Below are 18,164 nucleotides of genomic sequence, written 5' to 3' on the forward strand. Positions count from 1 at the left end.
AAGCACTCATGTGCTTTCCAAGTGGGCAGTTTTGCAGCACGCTTCTGACAAAAAGGACAGCCAGACAGAATAGCTTTCTGCTTCCCTCCATTAGGGCACATTACTCAGCAGCATCCTTTGGCTGAAAGCAGCAGCCATGCAGCCAAACATCACTGGCCAATAATTTGAAAGTGCTGTTTCCTTGAGAATTTCCTTTAAAAAATGCATGCCTGTTACATGTCAGCCCCTACCTGTTCAGCAGAACACCAAAAATGCAAAAGCTATTCACAAACTGAACGTGTCACTGCTACAGACATCCCAGAATCTTCTTGTGGGAAAAGACAGCCACTCTTCCCAAAGGGAAGGCAGTTCCTGGACACACTGGAGCAGAGACTTCACACGTACATGTATCACATACACACACCTCAGTTGAAAAAGACCCTGAGAAATACCCCTGAAGTAACGAGTCACATTTTCTAAAGCAGACAGTGAGCTACTGCCAAATTTTTTGTTTGGTTGGTCATCTTAAGTGTTTGATGACTAAGTCATTTTGAATTGGGCAAGCAAAGTACACTTGCACATTTACTAATTACCCAGCTAATTTGTACCATGGTCATAAAGAAAAGCAGCTCTCTCCCACTACAGGAATCTGTCACATATGTTTAGAGATGAATACACAAGAGAGAACCTGCTGTTCCAAGACCACAAATCACAAACTATCATTTGGATGAAAGAAAGATCCCTCACAACCTGCCCCTAGCATCAGCAGACTTCAAGGCTGCACCAATGAAATCTTTCAGCCTCCCTGGTTCCTATGTTTGGAAACTGGTCCCTGCAGATTTGCCAGTTTAGGGCAATGCAACTAAACACAGTGGTCCTGTTTAGCAAGTGCTGATCAGGCAACAGAAAGAACATGTAAAACTGACAGGACACATAAAAGGTGTCTAAATGCCAGATGTCTGGCTCGTATTGCAATTTCTTCAGCTATGACTCCATGGCTGCATCTGTACTGTAGCTGGAAGCAATGCTCAGCCGTTGGGACTGTGCAGGCATGCTAGACTTGATAGACCAAGATCCAGGTATATTCCAACCCTCCCATACAACCACACTTCATTTCTCAGGCAGAAAACTCTTGTGCACAGGTGGGAGAGAAGCCATGCTATTGCAATTACAGGCCATACGTGAAAGAACAGTCCTTGTAGTCTAGAAACAGGTTTACATTAAGTAAGATTTATAGTCACCAAATGCTTCCTTTGGCCTGTGATTCCTGAAATGCTGCACCAGGCCCTGAAAATATTGTGATGAGCAGCATAGAAAGTGCTGAATAAGGAATTCAGTATGCCTATAAAAGCAGAGAAGCCCCCGGGGCCAGGAGCAAAGGGAGATATCACTTCCTACATGTAAAACAAGTAACAGTGTGAGCTGGGAAGAGAGCAGTGAAAAAAGATGTGTGAGATCAGGGGAATTCCTTCTTGAACAAAACCAGAAAAAAACAGCCCAGAGGTGTGTGAACCCTGGAAGAAGCAAGTGAAGGGAGGGAAAAACCTGGTTTCCCACTCTCCTCCATAATCCCTCATGATCCCTAAAATAGTAGGGGCACTAAAATCATGAAAGAACAGAAGAAATCAGCTATTTAACATAACTTGAGATTGGGCTGTACTAATCTTTCTATTTAACTTTGTTTTCAGTTCTGTATTTAAGCACTTCATTGTATACTGCACTAGAATCACAGCATTTTCATTTTAAGCATGACCAGTGTTAAGAGCAGCTCAAGCAAGTGGTGCCTCTAAATAGTAGAGTGCCAAAGACACTCTTCTGTTTAGAAGCACCAGGCCATATTCCTCATCTCACTGACAGTGTCAAGTGTGCAGACACAGATAGGTTTTCCTCTGCTGGGTGCTAGCCAACACCCTCTTCTCCCACAGTCCTTGAGCAGGAATGAGACAGCGCCCAGCCTCCTATCATCACAGACACTTTGCCTGCTAGCTCATTTTCAAAAAGCAAATAAACTCTAATTCTGCCCTCCTCTGGGTAAAGAACGGGGTGAGGTGCACACACAAATTAAATACCTTGTTTAAAATCTCTGCCACAAGAAAGCATCTTAAAGATGTTTTGTATCAGACATGACCACCACAGATTGCTTCCTCTGTATCCTTCAAGGGACCAGCTATGAGGCAAATATTTTGCCCCCAGTCTTTAGGCAAGCAGCCTGTCTCCATGTTATCACTCTGCTCCAAAGCTTCAAGATAATGAAGGGGGAAAAAAACCCACCCAAACCTCTAAGTCTCTCCCACACTGATTTTAATACACAGTATGCTAGCTTGTGGACCAGGCTTTTGTACCAGAAGAGATTAACCAGGATCTACAGTAGCACAAAGACATGCACGTGTTCTGCCACCTATAAATAGGCTCTCCATATAAAAACACAACCCAAACAGCCAGTTGTTAATAACTAGACTACAGAGTCTCTGCAGCAATTGTTACTTGCTGAATAAATCTGTGCAACCTGCTCATGCTTCAACTGGCAAATGATGTACAGATTAAAGTTAGATGAGAGGTGATAATACTAACATGATCTCTGAATAAGCAGGAGTGAAGCATGCTAAGCATAAAAATAATGTTTGAACTGACATTCAACAGGGCTGAGAGCAGGGCTTTCCAAAAGGGAGCATTATTTTTCCTCACAGCAGCCACTGGCAGCTTTGGCAAGAACAGCGAGGATTGGCAACAGGAGGAAGGCTACCTCCGTGCCTAGGGGGTTGTCTTCAGCCTTGAGAAAAATGGGTAGAGTCTTTCATCTGTCACAGGTTTCCTACATGATTAGTTGTCCAACTCCATGCCAGAGATTCAGAAGTTCCCCATCTACAAAGGTATTGCAAGGGTGAATATAGAGAAGACAGGACAAGCCAAACTCTACTAGTCCTAGATATGGCCGTTGCAGAGCAGGCTTGGGTCAGGGGCACACGAATGCAGACAGAAGTTTGCATTATGCTAAGCTCAGCTGAGCTTGGCAGTTTTAAAGGACCAGCCCCCAGAAAAGCCAGCCTGCATGTACCCTACAACACCACCACCAACCTCAAACCAACCAACCAAAAAATAACAGCAAAAAACCCCACAACTTTGAAGGGGTCATAGGAGAGCCAGGGCATCTGGAAAACATGGTTTCTGCTTGGTGCAGACTATTTACCAGATCTCCATCAGCAGTCCAGTACCTTTGTGCCATTCCAAGCTCCCATGTGTTGACCTGACTGTTTCCAAGGCAGAAGAAAGACTTGCAAGACCAAACCAATTTGATTTCCCAATCCAAAAGCACGAAGCTAAACAAAACTAAACCAAACACCCAAAACAAAGCAAACAACAAACACCTTTCCTTCAATGAAATATCCAAACCCTGTCTTTGGGCCGATTCCATTGAATATTTGGTCCAAAAGGCTAAGCAAGGTTACCCCCACATCACGGGGCTGCCAGACAGTTTACATGATGCTGTGACACAAAACACAGCCCTTCTGCCAAGACCAGGCTATGTCTTGTGCCCTGTGACATACAGGTGGTTGACACCTGCCAACTTGATTTCAGTTCTGTGGTTAATTCAGAGTTGAAGCTGCTGTTCCATCTGGATTGTACCACCTGTGCCAGAATGCTTGCTCCCTGGCAGGCAAGTCTAGTTTTAAGTGTTTGAACCAGCTACACAACAGAGGTATTTCATCCCATGGAATGACTTTGACATCAAAATAGCTGTGTAGATAAAATATGTCATAAATATCATATCATAACCTTCCCAACTTCTTGGCCTGCCTGCACCCTGCACCCTGCCCCACTTTTCTTTTTCTTTTGTGTGTGTGTATGTAACTAGAGTGCATAAGAAGAAAATAAAATATTTACAGCTCAGTCTGAGCCTGCAACAACTTCCCAGGGTTTAGAATCACAGAATGGTCCAGACTGGAGGGGACCTCTGCAGGTCATCCCCCCCTGCAGTAAACAGGAACATCCTGAACTAGACCAGGTTGCCCAGAGCCCTGTCAAGCTTCACTTGAATATCTCCAGAAATGGGGTCCCAACCACATCCCTGGGCAACCTGTTCCTGTGTTCCACCACCCTCATAGTAAAGAGCCTGGTCCTAACGTCCATCTAAATCTGCTTTTCTCTAGTTTGAAGCCATGGCTCCTTGTGCTGTCACTGCAGGCCTTTGTACACAGTCTTTCTCCACCCTTCTTGTAGGCCCCCTTCAGGTACTGGAAGGCCGCTATCAGGTCTCCCCAGAATCTCCTCTTTTCCAGGCTGAACAACCCCAGCTCCCTCAGCCTGTCTTCGTAGCAGAGGTACTCCAACTCCCTGATCATTTTCACAGCCCTCCTCTAGACCTGCTCCATCAGGTCCATGTCCTTCCTATATTGAGGGCTCCAGACCTGTACACAGTACTCCAGATAAGGTGTCACCAGAGCAAAGTGCTAGAATTACCTCTCTGGATCTTCTGGCAATACATCTTTTGATGCAGCCCAGGATGTGATTGGCTTTCTGGGCTGCAAGTGCACAGTGCTGCTTTAGGCAAGCAAAAGCAGAACTGTACTGAGAATTTGGAAATGGCAGCTACCACAGAAACAAACCAAAAAATTCATCCACATCCAGAATGACCCAGAAAGAAGGTTACAACTCACTTAAACAGGCACTGCTGATTTCAGCCATGATAATTCCAAACTGCCACCCTTCTTTCTCCACCTTGCTTTCACAGCCAGAGGTTACTGCTCCTGCAACAGCAATGGCAAAATATTGGTCTTGTATGTAGTCTTCACAGGCAGCTTATAGAATAATTTAAATGGGGAAAAAACTCTTTGAGGCCAACCATTAAGCTAACACTCCCAAGTCCACTGCTAAACTCTTTACAGGTTGGACTCTATGATCTTTGAGGTCTCTTCCAAGCTTGGTGATACTGTGATACTGTAAACCATGTCCCTTAGCACCATGTCTGTAGATCTTTTAAATACCTCCAGGGACAGTAACTCAGCCACTTCCTGGAGCAGCCTATTCCAGGGCTTGACAACCCTTTCAGCCCTACTGTCCTACCTAAACCTTCTCAGCACAATTTGAGGTAATTTCCTTTTATTTTGTCAACTTGCTAATTGGGAGAATAGACTAACCTCCACCTCATTACAACCTCCTTTCAAGTGCTTGTCGAGAGCCAGAAGGTCTACCCTCAGCCTCCTTTTCTCCAGGCCAAACAACCCCAGTTCACTCAGCCATTTCTCATACAACGTAAGTCATAATGTTTGCTGTATGAAAGAATATAATGGTATAAGAGATCATGTCAAAATGTGTCAGATTTCACCTGCCAGAGCTCTTAAAATAAGGCCACAGTTTAAAATTTATTCTAGCACTATTATTTTAAAGGCTGTCATAAACTTTATGAAGAACAGAATGCTCACTTTCCCACCCCCCAGCACAGACACCCTCTAACTAAGGCAAACTGTATTGTAAACGTTTGCATAAAATGACAAACTGCATTAAAAGCTTGAAACTCCTTTCAGAAGAAACAAAATAAAAGTCAATAGATCTCAGAGGAAGATCATAGCAGAGGGACAGGGAAGATGATTGATGGCTGAAGGCTGGAGGGAACTTTTGACTCCTTCTGGCTGTGAAGCACTCACCTGGAAACTGGCTTTGGAATCTAAAGAGATTTTTCTTCCTCAGTGCTCCAGCATGTATGTCAGATACCCATCAGTTCTACAATAGGCACAGTGTGAAACACTTTGAGAAGCTGACATTATATCAATAAGCCATATGTTGTTCTTTAATGGCCACAATGGGAGCCCCTTGTAAACAACAGAAGATGTTATCATGGATATTTAAAGGCTGAACATTTGCTTAATTTATTCTAAAGAGAAATATTACTAGTACCACTATGTTGGTCATATGTTAAACTATATACAGCATTAAAAATCCCTGATGACAGGTATACAAATCACATCACAGTCCCAAATGGACTGAAATCTATTTGCAGTCTTCCTTTACAGGGATGCAAGTTCCAGAGCTCACACATAACTGAATGATCTTATCAATGTCTTTTTCATCATTATATTGTGATCTTACAACTAAAGGTCTCACTTCACAAATGCACAGTGAAACATCATTTCCCCTCACAATATGATGGCCATGCTTTGTTCTAAATGCACGAGGACAAGCTGCTAAAGCATTCCTGCAAGGCTTTATCAAAGTCATGAAGGCTGGGGTCTTCCCAAGTCTTTGAGCTGCACCAAAATCCCCCATTTTCACACTCATAGCAGACCTTCTGAGGAGTGGTTGAGAGAACTGGGGTTGTTTTAGCCTGGAGAAAATGAGACTGAGGGGAAACCTCAAACTCTACAGCCACCTGAAAGGAGGTTGGAGCAAGGTCGGCATTGGTCTCTTCTTCCTAGCAACAAGTGATAGGGCATGAATAAAGTGGCTTCAAGTTGCACCAGAGGAGGTTTAGGCTGGATGTTAGAAGAAACTTCTTCACTGAAAGGGTTCTCAAATGCTGGAATAGGCTTCCCCAGGGAGGTGGTTGAACATTCCTGGAGGTGTTTAAAAGACACATGGATGTAGTGCTATGGGACAGGGTTTAGCAGCAGACTTGGTAGAGTTAGGTAACGGTTGGACTTGATGATCTTACAGGTCTTTTCCAAATGAATCAATTCTGTGATTTTTAAACTTGGGTTTGTGTGTATATATTTCAGTTTTCTTGAAGAAAACCACCCAAACAGAGGAAACCTGCAATTATGCTTTGCTTTTGCAATGACTCAAGCACTTCTGAACAGGAAAACGCAGATCCTGGATGCAGTTGCCACATTGAGACAGTTTTACATTTTACATATCTATTCTCTGATAACCACTGAAATACTATCTGTTAGTAACTGAATTCCACATGCTATCATCCTTGACAGCAGCAGGCTCTCAGGCAACGTAAGTTCTTGTGCAATAATGAAACCATTCTGAAGTGGGAAAAATACACACTAGGAGAAAGTATAAAGTAACTCTACTAAACATCAGCCCCATCAGTTTTTAAAGCGAGCAATTGGAATACAAGAAGTGAGATTTTGCTGTGCTTGCATTTTGTTTTCTCCTTTTACTGTGGTAACTGACTGCTTTGTCACAGTCACGTGGTCCTTCACCAGTTACGCTTGCAAAACCCAAAGTCATTTGCAGAGGGAAATCAGCAGAGCATCTGTCAACAGAAGAGTAAACATGATGGTCCCATTATCACAGCTCAAGCAAAATGTTGACTTAAGCTGCAGCAGCCTGGCAACCTTCACCAAAAGCTCTGCAAGCCCACTGCAAACTTTCATGTTAGGATTTCACCTCTGATAGGTCACATGTCAGAAAAGCACAGGATTTTTGTTCTGTCTTAGGAATGCAGAATGCATCTCATGCATAAGGACAGTACCTAGTCTAAGAACCACTTGAATCCTAAGGAGTACAGTTTCCAACAGGAGTTAAGTAAGATGGAAGTCTCTTGCTGTCCTTGTACACAGGGCACATCTTCCATCCTGACACAAGGCCAACCATCTTTTCTTCTGTCTCAGTGCTCACTGTTCTGGGCACCTGAAAGGAACAGCTCTGCACTATAATGCTGATTTCCAAAGCTGACATTTCAAGTGCTTACAGTTCCAGGGCATAGCATGAAGAGCTCTTCTGCAATGCAATAATTTTTGTTGCTGTGGTTCAGATTGATCCTCAGCAGTCTTACTGAGTTGTTTTTTTTCAAAGGCATGCAGCTGTGTCCATGCTTGTGTGGTTGTGTTCATTTGTCATCCTTCCTTAGTAATTCAGAAAAGTCAACCACAAAGTGAGCTGTGGAAACAGCATGATCCTGCACTCTCCTGTGTAATGCTTCTGCACACTACTAAAAATAGCTGCTGCCTTCCACTCCAGAGATGGAGGCTTCCTGAGAACACAGCATTTCTGTACTCAGGATATACACACAATACACAGCACTGCTTTACCACCACTTGGCCATATGTGGAGTGAATGGATCTGTAATATTTTCCCAACCTTGAAGCTATCCCAGCCACAAAGTTCACATGCTTCTAGTAAACACTCGTCAGCCTCACTCCCTCCCCACTACCCTAAACCCCAGCCTGAACAGTTGTATTTTAACTCTGGATTTTTTTCAGTGCTATTTCCACAAGTGCTGAGGCAGCTATAGGTTTCTGCTGTTTTTAATATTTTTTTTCTGAAGCAAGTGAAAAATGTTTCAGGAAGATATTTTGGTACCTGTTTGGATGTTAGGTTTGTTTAAAAGAAAAACCCCAAAAGTTTGTTTACATAGAAGCCAACAATAAGTTTTTGATCTCAGATTTACATACAAATCTGGACCATTCCCCAGACAGAAAGATGGAATCAATCAATTGCTGAACAGCTTTTGCATTAGGACTGGAAACACTCTCTGCATAAAAGGATGGCAGAGGACTTCAGAAATTGTGAACAGCAGCTAAATATGAGAGAATATTTAGCTGATTCTTAGCCTGCATATGAAATTTGTTTCCAAATACTACTACACACCACAAGAATGTCTAAAACTCTTACCAGGGCAACCTCAGTTCTAGCCAGGCTTATGCAAGGAAAGCTACAGCCCCCACAAAAACCCCCAAGACAACAGATGAAACAGAACTGGCTTGGGGTAAGGATAGGCAAAGCATGAAGGCCCCCAGTATGAAGTGGACAGAAGCTGGAGGGATAGAATAGAATTAACCAGGTTGGAAAAGACCTCGGAGATCATCGAGTGCAACCTATCATCTAACACTATCTAATCAACTAAACCATGGCACCAAGCACCCCATCCAGTCTCTTCCTAAACACCTCCAGTGATGGTGACTCCACCACCTCCCTGGGCAGCACATTCCAATGGCCAGTCACTCTTTCTGTGAAGAAGTTCTTCCTAACATCTCCCTTCAGGTAGTTGTAGACAGCAATAAGGTCTCCCCTGAGCCTCCTCTTCTCCAGGCTAAGCAACCCCACCTCCCTCACCAGCTCCTCACAGGGCTTGTGCTCCAAACCCCTCACCAGCTTTGTTGTCCTTCTCTGGACATGTTCCAGCAAATCAACATCTTTCCTAAACTGAGGGGCCCAGAACTGGACACAGCACTCAAGGTGTGGCCTAACCAGTGCTGAGTACAGGGGCAGAATGACCTCCCTGCTCCTGCAGCCCACACTGTTCCTGATACAGGCCAGGATGCCATTGGCCTTTTTTGCCACCTGGGCACACTGCTGGCTCACATTCAGCCTACTATCAACCAGTACCCCCCCGTCCCTTTCTGCCTGGCCGCTCTCCAGCCACTCTGACCCCAGCCTGTAACTCTGCATGGGGTTGCTGTGGCCAATGTGCAGAACCCGGCACTTGGATGTGTTAAATCTCATGCCGTTGGACTCTGCCCATCCGCCCAGCCTGTCGAGGTCCCTCTGCAGAGCCTCTCTACTCTCCAGCAGATCAACTCCTGCGCCCAGCTTGGTGTCATCTGCAAATTTACTGGTGATGGACTCAATGCCCTCATCCAGATCATCAATAAAGATGTTAAAGAGCATGGGGCCCAGCACTGATCCCTGGGGGACACCACTAGTGACCAGCTGCCAGCTGGATGCTCCCTTACAAAGGGAAGTGACCAAATGAATCAAGGAATGGAAGAAGTGATGACAAAAGTTTAAAATACAACAAGGAAAATGAATCAGTTTCATGTAAAAGAGGCTGGGAGTCTAAATGAAGTTGCTGTTGAGAAAAGGAGTAAAGCTGTGACACAACTTCCTTAAAAGCTTTCACAACTTCATATTAAACACAGGTCACTGTGCAAAAAGTCTGTCTCTGATGTGTTGCTTGCAGCAACAATGGACTGTGACAACACAGTAAACCCACTATCTGCCCCATGCACCAAAAAGACCCAGGAAATGAGCAGTGCTGGCTCCATCTTGTTGCATGGCCAGTCTCCCAGCAGCACAGAAATGCCACCACAAACAAGTAGCTCCTCATCTCTGCTTCTTATTCAGAGAACTCAAGAGGCCAGCACTTTGTGCTTTGCCTCTTCAAATTCAGGAAAATGGTGTTTGAAGAGCTTTGCTCAGCACAGCCAGCATTCTGTGAACAGCAGCAGAGCTCTAATTAACAGCACAGACTGCATCTTAGCAAACTGTTTTAAAAGAAATTTGAAAGTACATGACTACTCCAAGTTTAATCCAGAAGGCAAAGAGCTGAATCACAGACTCTGACAAGGCAGTCCCTGGAAAGCAGCTATTTTACATGCTCTGTTTCTCATTCCAGGATCACCTCAAATCCAATGTATAGCAGTTCTCTATGCAGATAAGCTGAAAGGAGAACACCAGTTTTACTCATGGGGAAAGTTCAAATCCGGAGTCTAATTAGCTTCACAAATCTTCTATGCCTCTAACATGGGAGAATCACAGTCAAGTCAGGCAGTCTCTCTGTATTTCTGACAGTCACCTGGATTCCAGACAATGGTATTTCTCCTGAGCCCTTCCACAAACCCCAAACTGCAGACAGGAGCAGGCAAAGACACCAGCTGACCCAGGATATAGAGCTATCCACCATCCCAGGCCACTTCAGAGCTAGCGCTTCCCAAGGAGCAGAAAGGGGCTGTAGTGTCACTATGTAACAGTAAGGTTGATGCCTCGAATATTCCCAGTCTGCTCCAGCACCTACAAGTGCATGGGATCACAGGCCCCTTTCATTCCCTGTGTGGCACTTGCCCCTGACTGCAATCTTATCCCAATGATGTGTAGAAGGTCTAGGTTCTGTACAGTCATTAGTGCATCATCTCACAAAGCTTGCTCCCAGGGTTGGAGAAATATAGACAAGATATCTTCCTTTACACACACCTTTCAGACCACACATTTGAATTCCCTTATTCTGAGAGGGCTTTGGTTTGCCTCTTTGCATGGGTTTGCAATTCCAGGTTTCTGTATTCCTTTAGGAAATTGTATTTTGGCTTAGCCCAAAAGCTTAGAAGGAGAACACCTAGCAACCTCCACAGTATCATCGAGAACTTAGTCATTACTGTCACCGGCTTCAAATTTGGTGTCAAACTCAGCATAAAATAGTCAGGTAAAATGGCACAGGTCTAAAAAGGCCTGGGAGAAAAGGCAAGCTCAGTGCAACTGATTCAAGACTTCTGACCTATTCTGAACCCATCTGATACAGAAGCTGCCTTCATCTCCACTGAATGTTTTTGGAGAACAAATGCCACTGTAAGTTGCGCAGGACTCTTTCACATTATGCAGTCTACAAAGACTCCAGTGGCAGAAGCATAATCTTTCTCAGAAGACCAAAACATCTACCAGTTCAGTAAGGGGTGACAACACGGATGCCATGGAGACTGAGAGATACACTTATAGAGAGTTGCACCAGACAGAAAAGGATGTTGTATTTTACCTGAAAGCAACAGCATTCAAGAGAGAGACATGAGTGGCTTTCACAGAGACTGGTTTAACAGAAGAGGGGGAAACTTTTGCTGTTGCTTTGTAGGGCAATAAGAACAAAAAGGGATTCAGGCAGAAGATGTACTTCAGAGAAGCAGCATCTTGCAACTTTAGGAAGTTTTTCCAGTTAGCTAGAGAAACAGAAAGCTTGTGTCTTTCAGGCAAGTTGTGTTCTACAGAGTGTTGGATGCAGAAGTGGCACACCACACAGGTTCTGAACAGCATGAAGATTTGTCCTTCAAAACCATCAGGGCAGACTTAGAGTCAGATACCAGTGCCCCTCATCTACACACACACAGAGCATTTTACCATAGTGCAACTAACCCCATGAAAGCCCAGCCTAAATCCCTGTTCAGACACCACTGCAAAAGCTGCGTTGAATACCGCAGTAAAGGGAAAATACACTGGCACACCTTGCTCTTGGCCAAGTAGCAGAGCACCCAACTCTTCTAGTTGTAGTAACTAGTACAATTAACTTGCTTATGCTGGAGAGGAAGGAAGACACTGAGTTTTGTCTAAAAATACCATTTCCTACTTGTCAGACTATCAGAAGTATCCCATGTTTGGGAGAAACTTGCAACCCCAAAGAGAGACTTTAAGTAAACCCTAGTATCGATTCAAGCTAGGATTCAGTGCAGTTCAGTTGAATGGCAGTCAGTCAGGGAAGCTGAAACAGCAACATATGTGAAACAGCTTGAGTCTTGAGGATGTGAACTATACAGAATTAGTTAAGAATTTATTTTTTTTAATTTAAACCCACACACTCACCATAACATTCATTTAGTAAATCTGAATAAGAACTATATTCAATAGCAACACAATCTGCATGTGAACATTCTGTGAAAATGAAGAGTCAATTCCATGAATCAATAATTTGTTTCAATTGTCTTGGCACTGTTTACTATTTATACTATGAGCCTTAATGCTGGACGTCATCTGTTTTAAGTTTGTGTGAGGCTCTGAGTGAACAAGGCCAGGGTCTCTACTTTGACTTCAAAGGGAATTAAGCATCTGAGAAGTGAGTTCCAGATTGAAAAGGACTCTTAGCTCTGCTGTCACAATTTCAGGGGAAAAAAAGAAAAAATCACAAGGTCATCTAAATTTGAGACAAGACCCTTCATAAAAGAGATACTGTATTTTGCAGGAATAATGTTATTTGTCATTTTGCAAAGCAGTATCACAGAATGGTAGGGGTTGGAAGGGACCTCTGAAGATCATCTAGTCCAATCCCCTTGCTAGAGCAGGATCACCTGGAGTAAATCACACAAACACAGCCAGGTGGGCTTTGAGTGCCTCCAGAGATGGAGGCTCTACAACCTCTCTGTGCAAATATATATGGTATGTTAAACATGTTGGTATGATATATGGTGTTGTAGTTAACATTAATGGAATAATGACAAAATATCTATTACAATGTTGGCATGTTGATTTTTAGTATTGACAGAGGTGCCTGAAACATCTACTGTTTACAACATTTGTTCTAGCTAAAGTGATTTGGTAGAATTTGCTAATCAACTGCAACCACTTCCCACCCTTAAAACTGATGCAAAGAAGGGAAAAAACAGTTAGTGGGATCCAAAGACATAAACACTTTTACTTATAACTCTGTAAAGAGAAATCCCTCTCTCTCTCCATATGGTTTATCTTGGCTCTTAATCATCTTTTCATTGGCTTCCAGCTGGCTGTCTCACTATCATCTAGCAGTAGCACTAGCAAGACCAACTTGTTATGCCAAAGTCAGGCACAGAAAGCAGAGAGCTGCAGAGCTGTATGATTGGATGCAGCACTCTTTGCTAGGGGCAAATCTAGCATAAATGATGCATGGCAGGGTCACTTCACTTGCCTCAGCAGAGCAACCACTGCTGCATTCTCACAACACAGCAACAGATCTGTACTTGCACTTTCTATAATGGGAGTGAAGAACAACTACTACAATTGAAGCTACAGGGAAATTCTGCAGGCAGAAGTGTAATTACCTGAGTGGGAATTCTGGCAAAAAACCCAAACCTCTTTCTCTCCTTAAATAGAAAGAAATGCTGTGCAGTCACCATGGAGAAATTACGTACAGCATTTGGATCACATGCAGCACTGAAATACAACACACATACAAAAGCCAGTCATGGAGCTGGTTTAGAGAAGCACAGCTAACAGTTCCCCATTGACTAAAAGCAGCTAGTCAGTGGCTCCCCTTCTAGCCATCTTGCCTTTCCCAGTCTTGCAGATATTAAGCTATATGTCAAAACTCTGGCTCCACATTAAAGGCCAGCTCTGCAAGCTGCTTAGCCCATCTGGGAGACACCCAAGAGCCTGACATGGAAGAGCTATTAATGGAAGCCCTGACAAATTCATCCACTGCCACCCAGGTGAGATGTCAAACTGGGAATAGAAGAGAACTACAGGGAAAGACTCATCACAGTGCCTGTGAAGCTGTACTTGGATTTAACAAAGCAGCCAGTCTTTGAAGTGCAGCAGTTCTTGCACAGTCTGTAAAGGCTTTGACTTCAGCTGCAAAAATTCTCAGTTTTGGTCTATGTCCAACATCTCTGGTTTCCAGTCACCTTATACAGCCAAGCCCACCTCCTCAGCTCCATCTCTGCCTTTTTCTTCTGCCCATTCCACAGGTCAGCTTATTTTTTTGTCTTCCACCCCCATCAGCCTCAAACTCAGTTGCAGCCCCCATCTCCTGGGGCAGATTTTTCCCCTCCCCTCCATCACCCACATTTCCAGTGGACAGCAGCACCACCCCAGGGGGAGAGTCACTAGAGCACAAGGAAAATGGGCACCCTTTCCTCTCTTCAGGCACAGTATGGGCTGGAATCTTTCAGAGTCTTTTTGGCCTCAGATTCTCCCCTAAACAGCTACTTGTGCTCACTAAGAGTTAGAGCACTTCCTCTGTAGCTGCCTAACTATTCAGTCCTATTTTCAGAGAGAAATATTGCTGCTTAGTGTCCCTGAAAAATTTCACCCTGGTGCCTTCTATTGTTTGAAGTCAGCAGGAATGCAGTTAGACTAAAAATGTCAGAAATCTGCCTCTCTCCTTCAAATCAGCCAAGCTTTGTTTTGTTAATAACTTCAGCCAGCATCCAAGCCTTAGGAGAGTGCTTTTTATCTGCACATGTCAGGCTGGTGATGATACTACATGGGAATCTTACACTTCCTGAGACCAGGAAAGTGTTGCTGTGTCTCAGGAATGCTGTTCCACAGATAGTCCTTTTCTCGCCTCTCTGCAGCAGCTCACTAATCTAGGAGCATAAATCAGAAACAGCTGATAAGGTTGTAGACACCAAGATGTCCTGCCTCCCATTCAGTTTCCTAATCATCCTGCAAGCCACCAAACAGCTTGAGAGTCAGGAGTTTTGAAAACAACTCTCCTTATTTTAAAATATACATACATTTACATCTCCCCCCACATAATACCAGCCATTATAGAAACAGCTGGGTTTGATTTTGTAGCAATTTCTCCCTAGTGTGCACATCCCTGTGACTGGCTTTTGTTTTCATTCCCACAAGACAAGGCAAAAAGAGACCGGGACTTTCCCCCCCGCTTTCCCACCATGAGCAGCCTCCTCACAGCTCTTCTTTCTCTCCAGTTTCAATGTTGTGCTCCACACAGGCTGTTCCATGGGTTTTCTGAAAGGGAAGTAGCCTATATTTGTATTTATGAAGAATGATCCTCTATTTTTCAACCAACACACACAGTGCCTTGGCTGCACTGAAACTTGCTCATTTTTAATTCTACAGATTGGTGAAAAGCTGCTAAAATGAGAGGAAGGGTTTCTGTTGTCAGTCAGCTTCAGTGTGAGAGCAGTCTGCTCTCGAAAGCCCATATCTCCAATTGTTCAAAAACACTGTTCACCATGTCAATTTAATCATGTCTGTAAGATATTAAAAGCCCAGGCTCTAAGTGCACAAATCCTGGTGAGATCTGAGAAGGTCCTTTTTGTAAATATGAATGAGGGCAAATTTCATGCTGCTTGTTACAAGCCATGCACTCCTGTTTCTTCAAACTATCACTTGTCTTTCTTCTTATGTGCCTGTGATCAATCTGTAAAGCATAAAGTACCCAGGTTTGGAACATGTTACAGCCTATGATTTTTCCACTTAATAAGTTTTCTTACTTCGATAAGTGACATTCAGTTCCAAATTTATCACCTTATTTGTGTTTGGAGGAACAGCTACAAAAATCACCTTTTTGCAAGGATGACACTGTCACCTATTATTTACTGATAAACAAGTTTTAGAACTGCACCATCTCCACAAGCATTTAATCAGAAATGCAAACAAGGAGTCACAGTATCACAGTATCACCAAGGTTGGAAGAGAGCTCAAAGATCATCAAGTCCAACCTGTCAACCAAGACCTCATGACTAGACCATGGCACTAAGTGCCATGTCCAATCCCCTCTTGAACACCTCCAGGGATGGTGACTCCACCACCTCCCTGGGCAGCCCATTCCAGTGGTGAATGACTCTCTCAGTGAAGACCTTCCTCTTCACCTCGAGCCTAAACTTCTGCTGGCACAGCTTGAGACTGTGTCCTCTTGTTCTGGTGCTGGTTGCCTGGGAGAAGAGACCAGCCCCCTCCTGGCTACAACCACCTTTCAGGTAGTTGTAGAGAGAAATAAGGTCTCCCCTGAGCCTCCTCTTCTCCAGGCTAAACAATCCCAGCTCCCTCAGCCTCTCCTCACAGGGCTGTGCTCAAGGCCTCTCCCCAGCCTTGTTGCCCTTCTCTGGACACATTCAAGTGTCTCGATGTCCTTTTAAAACTGAGGGGCCCAGAACTGGACACAGTACTCAAGGTATGGCCTAACCAGTGCAGAGTACAGGGGCACAATGACTTCCCTGCTCCTGCTGGCCACACTATTCTTGATACAGGCCAGGATGCCATTGGCCCTCTTGGCCACCTGGGCACACTGCTGGCTCATGTTTATGTGGCTGTCAATCAGCACCCCCAGATCCCTTTCTGTTTGGCAGCTAAATAATGGCAATACATCATGTTCTGCCATACACCAAGCAGCCAAGCAGCAATCACATTTCAGCAGTGTCACATACAACCTGCAAATATCTACCAAAGAAATTAGAAAAAAAAATATATTTAAAAGAATACAACAGCCAAAACAACCACCCCACACAACTAGAGGTTCTTTGACTTTCATCTGCATGGATTCAAACTGGACACAGGAACTAAACCCCTGTTGATGAGGGATAGAAAAAATAAAATTCCTTGGAAGACATTTGTTTCTCAAGGGACAGCAGACACAGATTAGAGAGGTCCTTGAAGCTCTAGGGTGACTGCCAGCACAGGTAGGTACAGTCACACACATGCACTCTCAGCTGGGTAGACGCTGGCTGCAACCTGGAAGCATATAGAGGAGACCTTCACTGTACAAAGCATTGCACTAAATAAGGCACACTGAGGCAGGGAAGAGCACTTTAGGCTCAGTGCCATGCAAATGAGTTTATTCAGCTTTCCAACCAGACCAGCTGAGCGGTTGGACTGGAGACAAGAACACCACATAGGGCTGCCTGCAGCCAGTCAGCCAGCCAGGGTGATCTGGAGTCTGTTAGGCTGGACACTTAGGCTCTTCGGTGACTCTTCGGCTGGAGTCATTCTGTCTCAGTGTTGAGGTTCCTTTGATTCTGAAAGCCCACCAGCTCTCCTACTTGAAAGACATTAGTCATGCAAACTTCTGTTTCACATATATGGAAAAGAAATCTGACAAGTTTTGCAGAAAGTTTTCCACTGCAAGTCCAAAGTCACAAGCTGACATTTATTTGTTACCAGGGTCTCAGGAGGTAAAAAAAATAAAATCCTCAAGCAGTGATTATTACTTGAGGATTGTGAATCTTCTGATTTTATACAAAGAGTTTGTTTCATTTGAATTTGAGATTAAAAACCCAATTTCTTTCTTTTAATGATAACAGCTGATGATCAGGTGACCCAAGACAATCTTCGACTGAAAGCACTGCCTTAACATTTCTTTGCAATCTGTTATATCAAATTCATAGTAACCTCTTTGAAGTAGAGACCATGGCTGTTTGGGTTTGGTGGGGGTTTGGGGTTTTTTTTCTTTTTTTAAAATCTCCTGCAGACATCTGCTTCTAAGTGTGTGAGCAGACTCAAACAAATCAAGAAATCGTACAAGCAATGTTTAAAGCATTTTTCTCTAGTCAGCGTGTCCTTGTCTCCTGATGACTTCTCCCATTTAAAAGCTTGCCTTCCTGCTTGGAATTCCAGATTCAGGATTCATATTTCCCAGTAGCTAGTGATGCTGAATAATGCTTAAGATATCCAACTAGAGACAGAAATGTGTAATTTACATAATGTTATCTCCTTTCTCTAACACAAAGTGGGGGGAAAAGGAAAAGAAAATGAAAAAGAAAGAAAAAAAAGGCTGCAGATACTCAAGTGTCTTTGCTTGAGTTCCCACAGCTGGTTCACTAGTGCCCTGAATTACCTGTACAGATTTGCTGCTTTCAGACCAACATCCCAGCTGCACAGAAGAAATATTCCCTCTCAGCTTCAGAGGAGGGTGCCTGGCCAAATACAATGACGTCTGTATGCCAGGACATAAGAAGAAAGCCTTCTGTGGTGTTTATTTATGTAGCAACAGGCCCTGGCAACAGTTAGACTCCATGGTGATAAGGAACAGCCAAGTTATGAAGGAAGAGACTAGGGCATTCCTTCACCCTGGACTTGCAGCAAGGAGAAGCAGATGGTCACAATTT

This window comes from Dryobates pubescens, chromosome 9 (genome assembly GCF_014839835.1).
Source record: "Dryobates pubescens isolate bDryPub1 chromosome 9, bDryPub1.pri, whole genome shotgun sequence".
In the NCBI taxonomy this organism is placed as follows: domain Eukaryota; kingdom Metazoa; phylum Chordata; class Aves; order Piciformes; family Picidae; genus Dryobates; species Dryobates pubescens.